Source organism: Lactuca virosa, chromosome 6 (genome assembly GCF_052849685.1).
Source record: "Lactuca virosa cultivar CGN04683 chromosome 6, Lactuca_virosa_CGN04683_v6, whole genome shotgun sequence".
Taxonomy (NCBI): domain Eukaryota; kingdom Viridiplantae; phylum Streptophyta; class Magnoliopsida; order Asterales; family Asteraceae; genus Lactuca; species Lactuca virosa.
The window spans coordinates 81555084-81561261 of record NC_136431.1 but is presented as its reverse complement, the minus strand read 5'-3'; the positions used below and the strand labels follow the sequence as shown (position 1 = coordinate 81561261).

General features: G+C 31.9%; 1 pseudogene across 1 annotated transcript; it reads left to right on the top strand.

Annotated features, from left to right (window-relative positions):
• Window positions 1–212: 212 nt before the first annotated feature.
• Window positions 213–3974, top strand: LOC145119898 (dehydrodolichyl diphosphate synthase CPT3 pseudogene; annotated as a pseudogene). The gene is made up of 2 exons (XR_013714042.1): window positions 213–485; window positions 2976–3974. The product of XR_013714042.1 is annotated as a dehydrodolichyl diphosphate synthase CPT3 pseudogene (transcript).
• Window positions 3975–6178: the final 2204 nt, after the last annotated feature.

The window sequence follows — 6178 nt, the reverse complement described above, 5'->3', positions numbered from 1 at the left end:
GGAAAAAAAATGTAACTTTTCATATTCGGTTCGGTCCTTTTGGACCGAATAAGCCCTTATTCGGGTAACCCGGACCGAATAACCCGAAAACCGAATCGAATTGCTTATTCGGGTCTAATTCGGTTCGGTTCGGTTCGGTTTTCGGTTTTCGGTTCGGTTTGGTTTTCGGGCCAAATTCTCATCCCTACGTGCAAGCATCTTCTTGAGAAGCCGAACGTCATCTAGAAAAACACGTTGTCCAGATCGAGGATCAGAATCTTTAATCGACTGAAGAACTGATCCATCTCGTTATAATATCTCTACTTCTCTCTTAAACCTAGTAGCCACCTAGTGGCTACTGCATAGAAAACTTTGATGACTAAATAAAGCAAAGCTCCTTCCATGAAGGTTTTAGAGACCCACAAAGAAGCTCCTTCCATGAAGGTTTTATAAAGGCAAAGGCGTTCGATCCAGTTTCGTATTTTCTTCCATACGGTTCGTTACAGGTATGTTCGTATTTGATCATGTCTTTCTTAATTTCATTACCTTTTGTGTTTTTCCCCTCTTCTTATTGGAATTAATGCCTAGGGTTTTTTGGTAATTTATTCAAGCGATTTGTTAGGTCTTTGTTTCTGTTGGAGGATCGATGACCACTTACTATCTTTTGTCAATCAAACGGCGAAAATTTTGTTTTCTTGGTTCTAGGGTTTTTCTGGAATTATTTTTTAATGAATCGTACTTTTTCCATTAAATGGAACTTGATTTAGAGGTCTTTCTATGGTTTCGTTATGCACTCCATCTGTTTCAAGCGTAGAATTCAAATTTCATTCATGACGCCTAGTATTTTCACGAAACTAGGGTTTTATTACATGTATCTGTTGAAGAATCGGGTTTTAAGTATTTGAATATTCTTCGAGATTACAAAATTTCCTCCCTTTCCCGGATCTAAACGGATCTTAATTTGAACGTTTTATATGTGCTTTGGGTTTGAAATAAAATTTGTGTTTTCACTATTGGGGGGTACGTCAATAGAACTAGGGTTTTGTTCAATCATTTGTTGAGGAACTGAGTTTTATGAATTCGAATCTAAAAGATGACGAAAATTGAGATTTCGTTTGATTTTTCTGAAATCTGAACTAAACAAAATTTGTACCTAAATATGATTTCTTTTTTCTTTTATCCTTTGAGCTTCTTTCATAGATTGGAGGATAAGGTAAGAGACCCCAAACTAATTCTTGATTCTCCATTAAAGTGAATGGGGTCTTTTATTCTTGACACATTAGCAGCTAAACGAGGTAATTCATAAAGAAATATTCCAGTAGAAGCAATCAAGAAATTGAACAGTAAAATCATATTTAGATTTCGTGATGGGTAATTGATACTACTGAAACAAACAAGATAAAGTTCAAAATTTTGATTCGTGCTTGATTGCAAGTTGCAACACAGCCAACAAAAATTACACACAAACACAACTGCACAAAAACATTAGGGGCTATAATTTCATTAGAAACGATCAAGAAATAAAGCAAATTTCGTAATTGCTTGATTGGTCCTACGATAAGGAAACAAATAAAATTCACATTTTGATTTGGATCAAATGAAAAAACTGATAATTGTCCTTGCAATTTAGCATTTAGAATTAACAGTTTTACGAATCAGATCGAATTAAGATCAGAACAAATACATCTAAAACATAATTAGTGAGTACGATTCTTACCGGTATGAGATCAATTGTCGATCTATAGTAGTATGCAGGCAACAAAATACAAACAAACACTTCAATAATGTACGAGAGGCTAAACTAACCACCAAAACGTTTTCTGAAGGAGATCGTCAAAAATGATAGAGGTTTTTACTGGAACTAGATGAAGAATACGGTAGAGTGAGGTTGTGTAGACATCGAATCTCGATGGTGATGACAACGATGACGCCCTTTAAAATATATCATTTGTAATATGTTAGAATACATTTTAAACATAAATATAAAAGCCAAAATATTTGACTAATAAAATGCATCATTATTGATTGATTATTTTAATGTTTAAAAATTAAAAACTCATTATTTTGGTGTTTTATGTTGGAGTTGTCTTAAAAATGAATAAACGAGGGGTTAATTCAGCGATTTTGAGGTTCTATAAAACCCCCAATTTTTCCTTGCGCGCATCGCCGATTACTGGTCTTCACAGTTGTCGTCACCGCCGAGATTCGACGTCTACGCAACCTCCCTCTACTGTATTCTTCATCTAGTTCCAGTAAAAAACCTCTATCATTTTTGATGATCTCCCTTCAGAAAACGTTTTGGTAGTTAGTTTAGCCTCTCGTACGTTATTAAAGTGATTGTTTGTATTTTGTTGCCGGCATACTATTATAGATCGACAATTGATTTCATGTCGGTAAGAATCGTACTCATTAATTATGTTTTAGATGTATTTGTACTGATCTTAGTTCGATTTAATTTGTGAAACTGTTAATTCTCAATGCTCAGTTGCAAAGACAATTATCAGTTTTTCGGTTTGATCCAAATCAAATTGTGAGTTGTATTTATTTCCTTATCGTAGGACCAATCAAGAAATCTGCTTTATTTCTTGATCGCTTCTATTGAAATTATAACCGCTAATGTTTTTATGTAATTGTGTATAATTCTTGTTGGCTGTGTTGCAACTTGCAATCAAGCACGAATCCAAAATTTGAACTTTATCTTGTTTGTTTCAGTGGTATCAATTACCCATTACGAAATCTAAATATGATTTTTCTGTTCAATTTCTTGATCACTTCTACTGGAATATTTTTTTATGAATTACCTCGATTAGCTGCTAATGTGTCAAAAGAGGCAATACTAGAGTTACTTTCAACTATATTAATTCAGTTACAACTTACAACAGAACTTGAATGCCAACTATAAATGTGTTTAGTTCTACAGCTTCATTTTTTATTTATTGTTGTGTAGTTTGTGTTTCCCGGGTTGGGCTAACTAAGCATTTAATCTTCACTAACAGGTCTAGCAGACAATAGGGATTTCAGAATTCTTGGAAACTTGTTATGGATGTTAAAAAAAGAACACAAATCTACGAGGGTTTAGGTACTTTTGCAAGAAAATGCATTTTCAGCATCCTTTCTGTATCTGTAATCCCAAATCATATTGCCTTCATAATGGATGGAAACAGAAGATACTCAAAGCAGCATAATTTAATCCAAGGGGCAGGACATAGATTAGGGTTTAGAAGCTTAATGTCAATGCTTAAATACTGCTATGAATTGGGAGTAAAGTACGTTACCATTTACGCCTTTAGCATAGAAAACTTCAAACGAAGCCCTGAAGAAGTCCGATCTTTAATGGACTTAATGGAGGAAAAGATCAAAGGGTTGATAAATGAAGAGAGCATAGTTAACCAATATGGTGCTAGGGTTTACTTCATTGGAAACCTTAAACTCTTAAGCAAACCCGTTAGGTTAGCAGCCGAAAGGGCAATGGAGGCAACTGCCAAAAACTCGAGGGCGGTTTTGTCAATTTGTATTGCTTATACTTCAACCGATGAAATCTTCCATGCTGTTCTAGAATCTTGTGAAGAAAAACGGGATAAAAAAGATGAAAAGAGTATCATTGATGTGTCAGATATTGAGAGACATATGTATATGGGAGTGACACCTGACCCTGATATTATAATACGTACATCTGGTGAGAGCCGTTTGAGTAATTTTTTATTGTGGCAAAGTGGTGATTGTTTGTTGTATTCGCCGCCTGTTTTGTGGCCGGAGATTGGTTTCCGGCATCTTGTTCAGGCGGTTTTGGACTTCCAAAAGCATTTCTGTTATCTAAATAATCAAAAGAAGATATGGAGCGATGTATAGATTGAAAAGAACGATTTTTTAGTGGGATTGGATGGTTTTCTAGGGGTTTTAAGGGTAGTTTTATGTCCTGTTGTATTTTAGTTTGAATGTTGTTTTTGAAGTCAAGATCATATGTTTTATGTAATTATTCTTCTTGGTGTGTTGAATCTGTGATCACTTTGGGTATGTTTTGGTAAAGGCAACATGAGGTATTCTTACCAAATGTTAAGATGAACATCGAAAAAATGTGATATTACTTGAATTGCAATACTCTATCACATCGGTATTTACCCAAATAAAAACCATTGGAAAAGTGTGGAATTGTATTTATAGTAAGGTATTGGATTTTCTTTTGCAAATTGTTTTAAACGAGGGTTGTAAGTCTGCAGGGCGCGGATTGCAGCAATATTGTTTTTTTGTAAATTTAACCGAAGAGAGATAGAATGTTATAAAAACAAAAGTAACAAGGCCCAATTAAACACGCACAATCACAAATACATAAGCATTATATTTTTAAAATTCCACTAACGAATATTTGCATGTTGTTTTGCAAAAACGAATATTTGAATGAGACAGATTTTAGTATGTTTTACTAAGATTATAAAAGACCTTATATTTTGAGTTTTTTCATATTAAATCTCTCTTTTTTTGTTCTAAACAAAACATTGCATTTTTTTTTTTTTCGATTCAACATTTTTAGCAGGTTTACCGATAATATTCCAGTTTTAAACAATTTCTTTTGGGACAAATCTCAACTTTTTTTTTTTTTTCTGAAAACCCCTCTTAAAATTTACTTTAGATTTTTTTTGTCAAATGTGAATGTCTTTTTAGCGAAAAAAAAAGATGAGGGGTTTTCCTGAAACAATTGTCTAAAACAGGAAGATTACAATTAAACTTGCTAAAATAACCAAATTGAAAAAAAAAATAGAAGAATGCAAGGTCTTTTCTAGAAAATAATAATAATAAAGTTGAGGTTTATTTCGAAAAATATATAGGGTCTTTTATGATATAACACATGTTTTTAGAACTTAAATATATGGAAATGAATATGCAAAAAATAGGAAACAAATTTGAAAAGAAACTTTTTAAATAAGAATATATACATAAAAACGAATATTTAAAAATAATAATTCCTTAAAAGACAATTTTATAAAAAACACATCTGTAATAAAAGATGTAAAAAAAGTTTGAAAAAACTATTTATTAAATCAAACTAAGTTTTAGAGAAAATATAAAAATAAAGTTGAAATACTTTTATGAGGAATGTTTGGACGAAATCCGAGAAAATATGAAGACAATGTCCCAAAAATGAAAATTTTGAAAGTTGTGTAGCTGCCATGTGTCCGTATCTGAAAATAAAATTAAAAACGTAGATCATTTATGTAATGTTTTCTTGTACATGGACTATTTTTATATACATGGAAACTATAAAAAAAAAAAAAAAAAAAAAAAAAAAAAAAAAGAAAAAACTAATTGATGTGCTCTTAGGAACAACAATAACCATTTGGTAAAAAGATAATGTAATGTCACGAGATTGAAAAAGGTGTCGTATTATGCATCAAATTATGCTAAATGGTGTTCTTTGAGCATATTCAGGGAGATGACTTCCGAGAAGTCGGATTTTAATAATCAAACCATTTTTTTATACCATTACGTTAGAATTGTTTTTGGTCAATAGTATAAACGTTTTTGTAATATATATATATATATATATATATATATATATATATATATATATATATATATATATATATATATAGATAGAGCTAGGTTCAAATGTTTTTAGCAAGTATTGTGTGCCTAAATGCACCAATGAGAATTCAAGAAATAATTAAATCACTAATAAACAAGGTTGTAAAAATCGCTCGACGTTAGCTAGTCGGTGGACTGGGGTTAAGGGATTAATCGGCTAGGCGGAGATTAATCGGGGACCATTAATTGCTAATTTGTAAGATTTTAAAAAATTAAATATGACTAATATCATATAAAAGTTCATAAATACCACTAATATCATAACAAAATAGGTTAATATGATAAATACAATACTAATCATACCTCAAATAGTTTCTATTGAGATATAACTTTTTCAAAGTGTTAAAATTTCACCGGGTTCTACTATTTCAGTCATTCTGTATGCATGGATTAATCGTTAGGCGCTCTCTAATCGGTCGAGTAGCGCCTAGGGATTAATCGGAGATTAATCGGGACCTAATCGGGATTTTTACAACACTGCTAATAAATAATAAAAGGGTATAAGAGTAATCTACACTATAATTAATTATGGTAAAAGAAAACAAAATCAATCAATATCCCACTAATTTAGATTATCAGTTTCATATAACACCACCACCGATAAACACAATTCCAAACC